The sequence below is a fragment of the Rhagoletis pomonella genome, unplaced genomic scaffold, assembly GCF_013731165.1.
Source record: "Rhagoletis pomonella isolate Grant_MI unplaced genomic scaffold, Rhpom_1.0 Rhpom_scaffold_00002, whole genome shotgun sequence".
Taxonomy (NCBI): Eukaryota; Metazoa; Arthropoda; class Insecta; order Diptera; family Tephritidae; genus Rhagoletis; species Rhagoletis pomonella.
The window spans coordinates 87,562,526-87,575,902 of NW_023458556.1; positions in this window are offsets into that span (position 1 = coordinate 87,562,526).

Sequence of the window (13,377 nt, forward strand, 5' to 3'; positions counted from 1 at the left end):
GATTCGTAAACTTAATTTAGTTTGATTGTTGTCGTTGATCGCCACAAACTCATTCAGTACATTCGCCTTCTCAAGAATTTCGATGAATATATGGCGGGCCTCCATATTCCATTGATTCTGCCATATTGAAATAATAATTACGTTTGTAAATGAACTGAATTACTGAATAAAATAACTAAGTTTAGTTTTGTTATATCCATAGTTTTGTTATATTATATCCTCAGTACATTGCTAGTAAATCGATCAAAGCAACAAGAAAAGATTCATAACCAAATCATTTACCAATGCCTTTCATCTACCGTAGCTTATGTAATGCGTACTAAAACTAAATAGGAAAGACGGAACTGAACGAGTCAGGATGGGGTTGATGAAGATCATGTAGAACAATTTCGATGTAAGGTCTAACGTCTATCAAACCACAGCCCGTGAATCGCATTCGAACCACCATTCTCATATCCCTACTAAACGCTCCACATTTTTTTGTTAACGTGTCGCTGAAGATGAGAGGGGGATAATGATCTATTATTTTTATTGGCCAAATAATAGACATAAGAACGATTATGAGAAATGTAAACATAACGAAACTGTCAAAGCTAAACTTCAAAATGGGGAGGAATTGCCAGATGAATGTACGTAACCAATAGTTATTCAAGACACGAACCATCATATCGGTATAGACACGAATTGACATGGTCACATACCACGAGGCTAGAAAAATATTTTTCCTTTTTGGAATTGGACACGGACCGAACAACACGCATCAGCCTCGCAAGAACGGAAGTAATCCTAACTAAGCAATTTATTAAAGCTGACGACATTGGTTTGGTTAAAGTCAATCCTCAGCGTGCGTATACCTGGGGAATATACTTATCGGCATTGTTCCCCCACATTCCTTCCGACAAATCCCCAACCAAGTTGTTACCCGTTGAAATAAAGAGTCTGTGGATATAAATTCTGGTCTATTCATTTGGCAGCAGTTAGACCGTAGTTAGACCGTACACCGGTAATCCCAAAATCATCAAGCGTAAGTCAACCTCATTATTATCACCATCCCATTGGAAACGAGCTACCCAACAACAGTTTATCGAGATTCCTGTTTGGACCGACAAGAAAAGGTCAAGCAAATCATTGGCGCCCAACTAAACGGCTGAAAAAGAATAAGTTTTTGTTGAACAGAACCACACTTAAGCCCGGCATAAAATAACCGCGTGCTCAGCTGAGGGAATATAGCAATTTCATCATCGAATCAATTTAATACATGATAAAATTAGATTTAAGGAAAATATAAAATCTTTAAGTCGTTTTTATCATTTTGTTGGTCACAAAATTGTACGTCGGTGAACCATACATATTCGAGTTTAATAAATTTTTGATAAATTTTTTCTTTTAGAAATTCCGCTATTATAAATCATCATTTAGATTGAATCAAATAATTATCTTTTGAATTCATAATCACTGTAAATCAATATCTTCCTCAGTCTTCACACGACATGATTTAATTGATTTTTATTGGAGCTCGTTTTCAAGAAAAATTTGTGTGGATATTTTGATTATTTATTTCCGTGGGGGTGAATGGTGATCCATCTGCGATGCGAACACCATTGATCAGCAGTCATAACCATTCTCGTTCAGTTCAGTTCGCCAATTTTGAAAAGCTAGTTAATTGAATTTTTTAATCAAGTAACACCACACATCGACGGTCAAGATTTTTGAACCGGTAATTTTTTATTTCGTCTTTCGTATAAGTTCAAGCAACGTAACCGATATCACGGTCAATATTCATTGAACCAAACTATTAATTTTTCTTTATTTTTTTGTAATTTATTTAAGTATTCATTCCCAATAAAATTTGAAACTCGTATCGAGATTCCTGCTTGGACCGACAAGAAAAGGTCAAGCAAATCAGTCACCAAAGTGAATGTTGTACTAGGTCCTGTGGCCTGTACCCTCGCGTTCCCAAATCTGCCGGGTTGTGGTTCGTGGATACGTGACGCCATTTGATATTTCCAACACTTGCGATGATTTGTGAAGTCCGATTCGCCACGTACACTTTCCAATTGCATGGGGGTTTTTAAAGCCACGCAAGCACTATCGACGAGTCGGACCAGAAAAAGACTTCTACATCTTCTAGAGGCAGTTGATTGATGACATTCTTAATGCATTTGGCTAATAGGACTGCTCCATACAGTTCTAAGCGCGGAAGACTCACTGTTTGTAGGGGTGCTACTTTCGTTTTTGAAAAGAAAAGATGTGACGAAACTAAGTTGGGTGTTTGGGATACTAAGTAAATGGCTGCACAGTACGCCTTCTCGGAAGCGTCACAGAAACCGTGAATTTGAATTTTTGTATCTTGAGGGAACTCCGTCCATCTTGGTATTTGAATTTTTTGAATCATGGGTAAGTCCGATAAAAATTGGTCGCAAATAGACGAGTTTCTTACTAGGCGATACGAAGTGGTTGAGCGTTTGCAAGGCTATAAAACTACAAAAGTCCGTCACTCGTTCCCACAAAAAACGCCTGCAAAGATACAATCTTATCACTCGCAAGAGACACTATCAGCTAAGTGCAAATTATGCACAAAAAACTATCCGCTTAGGTACTGTCAGGAATTTTGGAAAATTTCGATTCTCGAACGGTCCAAGCTCATCGAAAGCAACGGTTTTTGCGCTAATTGCTTGGCTTATAATCACCCTGCTGCCAAATGCCAAAGCACGCTTCGATGTCTTAATTGTAAGAAATCTCACCATACCATGTTTCATCCCCAGCTAACAAGCAAGCCTGAACAAAAGGTGCCAGCTAACAAACCAAATACCAAACCATCCAAAAATGCAACCGCCTTGTTGCATACACAATCCATCGAATCTTCCTCCAGTCAGTCCAGACATCCGATTTTCGATATAACTGAAGGTAATTGCGAGGGGTTCTACCCATATCCAAGCTAATTTTTCAACAAACCATGAACGAACCCTCCTCCCAACCGCTCAAGTTCCTATTGAACATTTGGACGAGATCTATACCCTAAGAGCCAGAAACACCTTCAGATTTAAGCCAGAAAGGCAATCATTAACGTACTTTGAATTTTCTGGATTACTTCAATATTTTCAGAATTAGCTGAAGATATAGAGAATAGCATTTTAAGTTGTTTATCGATCAGAACTCGCTTGTTTTCAAAGCGAGCTCTCAACGCTTCCCAAGCAAGCGAAAAGTTTTCGTCACATATTTTTTAATGCTATACGATGGTACCAGCTTTTCCTCGCGTTTTATTCCACAAATATAATTTCTGTGCCGGTGTTAGCTTCGGACGATTGAGATATACGGCCGTGAACATATCACGCAACGAAGGCCAATCTTCGTAGCTACCATAGAAAATTTGCGCATCACAAAGCGGGACCTTTATACAGGGGATGGAGTTGTCCACAAAAGTGGAGGAGTCCCGAGCATTACCTCTATTTTGCGAGGAGCTGCCTTGGAAAAGTTTGAGCTGATCGAGTATTTGTGATTTGCAGATATAGTAACTATCAGTGCACAATTGGTACTTTCCGGTAGCTTCTTCTTCAAAATCTTGGGAAATTTCGTGATCATCCGCAAGACAGACCTTTTTAAAGGACACTTCTAACCTTTCCCATTTGGCATTGAGATCCTGAAGCTTAATATCAAATAAGGTGTCGGTGTGATCATCGTGATCTTCCTCAAAATGAGCATACAATTTTATAATGCTGTTTGACTCAAAGATGAAGCCAGCCATTAATGCAGCGTCGGTAGCCATTACTGAAAATTTGATAACCCAAGAAATGTGCTGAATGTAAACTATGTTGAAAATACTTATGTATTTAAATATGTATTTGTATTTGTATATGTGCATATAAAATGCACTCATAAGCTTATTATACTTTATTTACCAGCTTCGCATAATTGTAATACTTATAAGCATATTCTTGATACATTAAACGGTCAGTCCACTCATAAACCTCAAACCGTCGTGTTCTTTATTCTCTCTCTACATGGTAGCAGAGCAAGGTTACTGCTGTAGTGTCGGGTGTCGGAATTAAATAAATAAAATAAAAATCAAAAGTGCAAAATCTGCTGTAATAATAAAAATAAAATAACGCTTCAAGTAAAGACTTTGAATTAATATACATATACATATATATAAAATTATGGAAAAGGGTTTTGAAGTAGAGAAACTCAAAGGCCAGGAAAATTTCCACAACTGGTGTTTCGCAATAAAAAATATATTAGCATTCAAAGGTCTGCATAAGTGTATAACCGATCCTGTCACAGAAACAAACGCTGAGAAATTAACTAATTGCAAAGCCCTGTTAGCTCTAAGCGTAGCGCCATCGCTGTACGTTCACATATCCAGATGTGAAACAGCGCTAGAAATATGGCAGAAACTAAAAAATCTGTATGAGGACAAAGGCTTAACAAGAAAAATTGGGTTATTAAGAGGCCTGATCTCTTGCAGATTAGAAGACTGCGAGAACATGCAATCATACATTGATAGAATTAAAGATAATTCTAATAAATTAAATGAAATTGGTTTTGAGATAAATGAGGATTGGCTGACGGCGATAGTATTGGCTGGTTTAACTGATGCATATAAACCATTTATAATGGGAATTGAAGCATCAGACTCACAAATAAAATCAGAAACAATAATCGCTAAACTGTTGGACTCTGATACCAACACAACCACAAAAAGTGATGCATTTCTTAGTAAAAAAAGGTACGAAAATAAGCAAAAATACTTACAAAAGAAAAAATGCACAACTTGTGGAAAGAAACATGCAGGGGAATGTCACTACAAGAAAAATAATGCACAAAATGGCACAGCAAAAAAATGCATTCACAGCGTTATTAACGAAAAAAAATAACGACGACTGGTATCTAGACAGTGGTGCATCGTCTCATATGACACCAAACGATAATTTGCTCACTAGCAAAAAAAATTCACTCGTTGACAAAATAATGTCAGCAAATGGAACAGCTATGACAGTAAGTTGCGTTGGCAAAACATCACTGAATATCAACGGGCAAGAAATTGTAGTTAACGAAATTCTACACGTGCCCGATTTATCAGTAAACCTTCTGTCAGCTGCAAAAATAGTGAGTCAGGGGAATGTAATAAAATTCGATGCAACAGGCTGTACAATACTTAACAAAAACAAAGAAGTAATTGTACAGTGCAAAGCGGAAAATGGTGTTTACAAACTGAAGGGAATCCAAGCAAAATGCTTGTTATCAAAACAAACAAATAACAACGCAATGCTATGGCACAGGCGACTTGGACACATAAATTTTCAAAGTTTAAAGAAAATGCGTGACGGCGCTGTTTCTGGTATTGATTTCAATGACGACGATCATGAAATAAAAAATTGTCAGATATGTCCCAAAGGCAAACAAACAAGAATTCCGTTTAAACAAAGTAACTCAAAAACAACAAAGCTACTCGAACTAATACATTCTGATCTATGTGGACCTATGGAAACGCAATCTATAGGACACGCCAAATATGTATTAACATTCATAGATGATTTCTCCCGAAAATTATTCGTTTACTTTCTCAAGTCAAAATCAGAAGTTTTCAATAACTTTAAAAATTTCAAAACATACATTGAACGCCAAACTGGATCTAAAATCAAAACAATACGGACGGACAATGGTGGTGAATATTGTTCAACTGAATTCGACAAATACTGTAAAGAGAATGGTATCAAGCATCAATTAAGTAATGCATATACTCCTCAGCAGAATGGAATTGCCGAAAGAATGAACCGAAGCTTAATTGAAAAAGCTAAATGTCTCCTGTTTGATGCAAATCTTCAAAAATGTTATTGGGCAGAAGCAACAAATATGGCAGCCTACTTAATCAACAAAAGTATTTGTTCGTCGCATGGAAAAATTCCTGATGAAATATTCTATAAAAAAAAAATAGACATATCTAACCTGAAATTGTTTGGTTGTGAAGCAATGGTTCACATAAACAAAGAAAAACGTAAAAAATGGGATCCTAAATCCAAGAAAATGTTTTTCGTGGGCTATGATGACGACATTAAAGGTTTTCGCTGTATTGATCCAATAACAAAGAAACTGGTTATAAGTCGAGATGTAATATTCTACGAAAAACCTCAACCAAAGTCGACCTTAAAAATCTATAACGACGAAGTGAGGGAAATAAAGAGAAGCGATGAAGACACATTTGAAGAAGTTAGCATAAAACCTGATGAATCGAACGAAGACGTACAAAGTGTTGCGGAAGATGACACCATGATAGAATCACCGAATCAAACCCAAAATGATCCAGATTATGTTCCTGAACAAAGTATTGATGAATCTGAAGAAGAAAGAAGAGTCACACGATCTAAAGCTAAGGTATCCGTACCATCTTTTCAATTTAATGCTTTTGCATTTCTTTCACAGTCATTAACAGTATCAGAAGCTATAAACGGTGAAAAAGCGAAAGAATGGGAAGATGCAATGAATGAAGAAATGGAATCACATAGATCAAATAACACCTGGTCGTTGATGAAACTACCAGATGGAAGAAAGCCTATAAAAGCAAAATGGGTCTTTAAAGTAAAACAAGATGAGGTCGGTAAAGCTGTAAAATATAAAGCACGACTTGTTGCAAAAGGCTGTGCACAAAAATACGGCATCGATTATGATGAAACATTCTCGCCGGTGGTTAGATACACATCAATAAGGTTTTTAGTGGCTTTAGCAGTAAAAAACGGCTATAAAATCCATCAAATGGATGTAGTGACTGCGTTTCTTCAAGGTGATCTTAAAGAAACAATATACATGGAACAACCAGAAGGTTACAATGATGGCACTAACAAGGTATGTAAGCTAAACAAAGCTGTTTACGGACTGAAACAAGCCGGAAGACAGTGGAACTTAAAGCTCGATTCAGCATTAAAAGAATTCGGGTTACAAAGGTGTAAAACTGATCCATGCATTTACTATGATAAAGAATTGAATCTGATAATTGCAATATACGTCGATGATTTCCTTATACTCTACAAAGGTAGTAATAACCTAGAAAAACTAATGCAGTACCTTAACAAAAAATTCAAAATGAAAGATTTGGGATCTGCTCAAAGTTGTCTTGGAATACGTATCACGCAGAGCAAAAATTGCGACGAAATTACACTAGATCAATCGTCATATGTAAATGAAATTCTTGAACGGTTTGGTATGCAGGATTGTAAGCCAGTGGGCACACCATGTGAAGTAAGTCAAAAATTGACTGAAAAATGCATCACTGAGAAAAATGATCTGACGGGGAAAATACCATACCAAGAAGCTGTGGGCAGCCTTTTATATTTAACACAAGGAACTAGACCGGATATAGCATTTGCAGTAAATAATGTAAGCCGGTTTAACTTAAAACACTCAAATGAGCATTGGCAAGCTGTGAAAAGAATATTTCGATATTTAAAAGGCACAATTGATTTCAAACTAAGCTATCGAAAAACTGATGATGTCAACTTGGCAGCATTTAGTGACGCTGATTGGGCAGCAGAAATCGACGGCAGAAGATCGTGTTCCGGCTATGTATTAAAAATGTCCAATGCTGCTATAAGTTGGTGCAGCAAACGGCAACCAATAGTTGCTTTATCAAGCACAGAAGCAGAATACATCGCATTGTCTTCAACAGTACGAGAAATAATATGGATGAAAATGTTAGCCAAAGAAGTTGATAAAAACTTGGTTGAAACTACTAAAGTTTTTTGTGACAACCAAAGTACTATCACATTGATATCAGATATCACCATATACGTGAAAAAATCGATGAAGGTTCAATCAAATTGGAGTTTCTTGGCACTCAACAAATGGCAGCTGATTCGTTAACAAAAGCAGTCAGCAGAGAAAAAAACAAAATTTTGCGCTGAACAAATGGGCTTAAGCTCATAATAAAATAAGACAATAATTAACATTTATAATAATTATTGTTTTACTCACAGTTATCCAATATTATACAACATGGGAGGCTGGTTTTCATCGGAGCAGCAGAAATCCAACAACAATGGAGAAGTACAGAACAATATCAATATTAGTGAACCTGTTCCAATACACAACCAAGAAATCTTGATTATGTTAGGGATTATTTGCATTCTAAAAATAATAGAATTTCTATACTTTTTATATCGATTACATTATCGTAAAGTTAAAAGACAGTATCAAACTCAAAAAGTATAATACACTGTAAAACAAAATCTTGCTAAAACCCAAAAAAAAAACTGTAGTATAAAATTAACTTCAAATTACATCAAAAAAAAACATCAAAAATATTGTAAAAAAATTTTTATTTTAAATATGAATAATAATTTTGTAAACAATAAGTGAGGGTGTTGAAAATACTTATGTATTTAAATATGTATTTGTATTTGTATATGTGCATATAAAATGCACTCATAAGCTTATTATACTTTATTTACCAGCTTCGCATAATTGTAATACTTATAAGCATATTCTTGATACATTAAACGGTCAGTCCACTCATAAACCTCAAACCGTCGTGTTCTTTATTCTCTCTCTACAAACTATTGGCAGCAATGCCAACAACAGCCTCTCAGATAAATTAAATTTGGTTGTACTTAATATTTTCTTATTGAAGATAAGAAAAATTCTGCAAAAGTAGCCCCACGATATACGTCAACGCAAGGGAGATTAAGGACCGTATATGTTTTGGAGGAAACCGCTATCTTTTGAGGGAGTTCGAAAATATGTATTTATTAATGTACTTTCTTATTTCGTTTTTTTTTTTAGTTGAAAGAATCCTTCAAAGCAAAGGGTTTCACGAAATAAGTCAACGCAAGGGGCGTTTTAGGACCATTCACGCTTAAGGAAACCTGAACTTGAGAAGGGATTCAAACATGTAAAATTTGTTTTTTTTTTTTAGTTGAAAGAGTCCTTCAAAGCAAAGGGTTTCACTAAATGCGTCAACGCAAAGGGGATTTTAGGACCGTAAACGTTTGAGGAATCCTGAACTTGTGAAGGGATCCAAAAATATAAAATTTGTGTGTTTTTTTTTAGTTGAAAGAATCCTGCAAAGCAAAGGGTTTCATGAAATACGTCAACGCAAGGGGCGTTTTAGGACCGTACACGTTTGAGGAAACCTGAACTTTTGGAGGGATTCAAAAATAGAAAACTATTTTTTTTTTTTGTTAAAGTTGAAAGAATCCGTCAAAGCAAAGGGTTTCACGAAATACGTCATCGCAAGGGGCGTTATAGGACCGTACACGTTTGGAGGAAACCCGAGATTTAGCTTGCAAAGATAAAAGTTTACCTTCTATGTGAGCGACACAAAACGTAGGAGTTTAAGCAATGCAATAAAAATTGGTCATTGAAATTGAATGTTTTACGCACTTAACCGTATGAAACGGAAGTACACCGAAATTGTTATTCGGAGTGCTTGAAGTTTCGATAGCTGGACGTAACCCAACGAAAAAACATATACAAAATGACTAAAAATTCGATTTCTTCAACATGTCGACCACTAGAGGAGTGATACGGCTGCTTAGCGTAATATAACGGAAACTTCAAAACGATAGCGGAATTCAATTCTTTTCTTTCATATAACTGCAAATTTTCTCGTAACACTCGCGCAAGTGAGTGTAGTTACACGCTAATGAAGCGAATTTCGAATAATATCGAAAATTATATTTACGTAGCGTAACATAAACATATATTAGAGCATCATTGATGGAATTCAAGAGCTTCATATTTGTACTGCGCCCTAGATTAGCATTTTACTTGCATTGCAAAATATATCATATATCGCTGCATAAATATGTATATCACACCGAATAAAAGAAAGAGTATACTTAAACAAGTAAGAAATTCTAAGTTCGGGCGGAGCCGAACATTAAATACCCGGCGCAAGTATTAAATATATGTTTTCCACCTTTCCGAAAGCTACCGCTACATGATAAGCCGGGGTGTATACATTTTAAGTAAATTAGCGTAATTAAATTTCGAAATATTGAAATTTCAAGCATATCTGAAATTTACCGTTATATGAAAAGCCGCCTCAATTTTAGTCCGATTTCAACAATTTTCAACGGTTTGCTTTTATGTGGCAAGCACAATAAAAAATACCGAGTTTGGTACAAATTGCTAGAACGGTTAGCGAGATACATATATGTGATCCCAAGTGGGCGGTGCTACGCCCATTTTCCAAAATTTTGTCATAAACGTATTTCTTGGTAAAGAATTGTTGCAATCATCAATTTTGAATAAATTAGCTTCAATATTTACTGATTTATCGAAGATTTTGTATTTCTCGAAATTACCGTTATATGGGATGTGGGCGTGGTTATTGTCCGATTTTAGAAATTTTCGGCCAGTTGGTATGCTGTACCAGGACCAACAACTGTGCCAAGTTTGGAAGAAATTGGTGTAGCGGTTACCAAGATATACACATGTAACCATAAGTGGGCGTGGCTACGCCCATTTGCCAAAATTTTGTAATATTCTAATTTTTCGTCTAAAACTCATTGCAAATATCAATTTTGAGTGAATTATCTTCAGTAGTTACTAAAATATCGCAGTTTCCGTTTTTCTGAAAATTACCGTTATATGGGAGGTAGGCGTGGTTATTGTCCGATTTTTTAAATTTTCAGCCATTTAGTATGCTGTACTAAGGCCAACAACTGTGCCAAGTTTTGAAGAAATTGGTGCAGCGGTTACCAAGATATACACATGTAACCATAAGGGGGGCGTGGCTACGCCCATTTTCCAAAAATTTATAATATTCATGTTTTCCGTCTGAAACTCATTGTAAGTATCAATTTTGAGTGAATTATCTTCAGTAGTTACTAAAATATCGCAGTTTTCGTATTTCTTAAAATTACCGTTATATGGGAGGTAGGCGTGGTTATTATCCGATTTCGCCCATTTTCAATACCATCCGTCCCACGCCCAAAAGAAGTTCACGTACCAAGTTTCGTTAAGATATCTCAATTTTTACTCGAGTTATCGTGTGCACAGACGGACGGACGGGCGGACGGACGGACGGACAGACAGTCACCGCTTAATCAATTTCTCTTTTCATGCTGATCATTTATGTATACATTTGTCTATATCTATCTCGATTCGTTTTGCCTGTTACAAACAACCGTTATGTGAACAAAGTTATAATACCCTTGTGCACAAGTGCGCTCGGGTATAATTATAAAGTAACTCAATTCTATTGCAAAACGTATACAAATTTACGCTTTTGTTTTGTTTTTCTAGCTCAATAATAATTCTCTCAGTGATGCATTTTCTGTTTACGAAAATCTTGGATGATGTTCTCCAAAATTAGCTCCGAGCAACTTAAAGTGAAATACCTTCTTACTACTCTTGTTAAATTTAAAAAAAAAAAACGGTTCAATTCCAGAATAATAAAATAGAATCATATATGGAATGAAGAAAATAAATATTTATTTATTCCTATCACGAATATTCTGTCGGAATCAAATGATGAGTATTCGAATGCCTACAGCTTGTACTTATAGCTAAGTGTTTGGCCAATCTTCTCTAATTTGTGGGTGGTGCCTTGCTTTAGGTGCCGGTTTTCGAACAAATCCAATCCATTTAAAAAAAATGGATCGCCATTTTGAATTTTGAAAAACTGACTTCAGATTCCTAATTAGCAACCCCAGAAGCCCCCTGGTAACAAGTTCCAACCCATGACAACACGTAAATCGTTCAGTATCAACGTTTTAATTTTACTAGTCTCTTTGCGAGGGCATATTTTCGTGCTGATTATAATAACCAACCACTCCCGAGAGTGGATCCATTGCGTGCATCGGCCTACTTCGTCTAAAGGGCTACAATAAAAAGCCGTATTTTTTTTTTTGTCTCTAAAAGTGTGAACGTGTGCTGAAACCATTGTTCTCGAATTTAGCTTTTAGTTGGAGTTTGTATTGGGAATGTAAATTCAATAAAATACCAGCCAAACACTCGAATCAGTCAGCCTTTCATTTTGGACATTTCCGCCGAGAAGTACAATATTATTGCGTACTGGGAAACCGTAAGTTGACTTTGAGGCTATCTGCACACTTGTCCTCCAATCATAGTTGCGTTATCGTCTCGCTCTGAAATTTTGAGCCGAGCACATGCATTTCAAAGGAGATCTACACACTTGTCGTTATCGGCTAGTTATCGGCAAATCGTAGAAGATGCAGAAACGGATAAGGCTATCTGCACACTTGTCGTCATAGTTGCGTTATCGTCTCGCCCTGAAATTTTGAGCCGAGCACATGCCTTTCAAAGGAGATCTGCACACTTGTCGTTATCGGCTAGTTATCGGCAAATCGTAGAAGATGCAGAAACGGATAAGTACAGCACTGTCGTTTGCTAATCGTTGTGCACGCATTGTTGGTTTACATTTTATGGGGAAAAATTAGTGAAAAAGTTAATAAAACGAGCTTCTCCTCCGACTTGTGGCGTGCGCCTTGATGTTATCACACAAAGCGGAGGGACCTACAGTTTTAAGCCGACTCCGAACGGCGATTGTATTTTTATGAGAAGCTGTTTTTCAAGGCAGAAATGCACTCGGAGGTTTGCCATTGCCTGCCGAGGGACGACCGCTGGTAAGAAAAAACCTTTTTCTATATTTTTTGCGATGTTGCTTCGACCAGGGCTTGAACCCAGGTGCTGATGAGTGAAAGTGCGCACTACTTACCACTACACCACAGCGGCCGACGGTTTTTGTAAATATTTCGCGAAAATATTAACCAGAAAATACCTGCCCCAAGTGAATTTTTATACGCCAAATTAATTGAAATATCACGACCGAGTGTGCGAAGTGTAGGCGCTATGTAATCGTTGGATCATGATTGTGACGATGAAGCAACTATGATAGGACGACCAATGTGCAGGAAGCCTAAGTATTGTTTATTTACATTTTATGGGGAAAAATTAGTGAGAAAGTTAATATTTGCATTAAAATTGCATACAAATTAGTATTTTTTGCATAAAATCTGTGGAAATTATTAAAGAGTGGATAATTGCATTAAAATTCAATAAACGTGAGCGTTTTAACTGTAAAATATGACAAAATTGTAAAAAGTCTCTGTGTGCATGAACAAAACACATTTACGGAAAAGAAAAGAAGAGATATTACTGAAAAATGATGTCTAGAATTGTTGCAGCACAGACTATATTTTAAAATTGCAGGTTTTTGTAAATATTTCGCGAAAATATCAACCAGAAAAACATAAAATAACAGCTCCAAGTGAATTTTTAGACCCCAAATGAATTAAAATATCTCGACCGAGTGTGCGAAAGTGTAGTCGTCATGTAATCGTTGCATCATGATTGTGACGATGAAGCAACTATGATTGTACGACCAATGTGCAGAAAGCCTAACTGGATCTGCGGTTT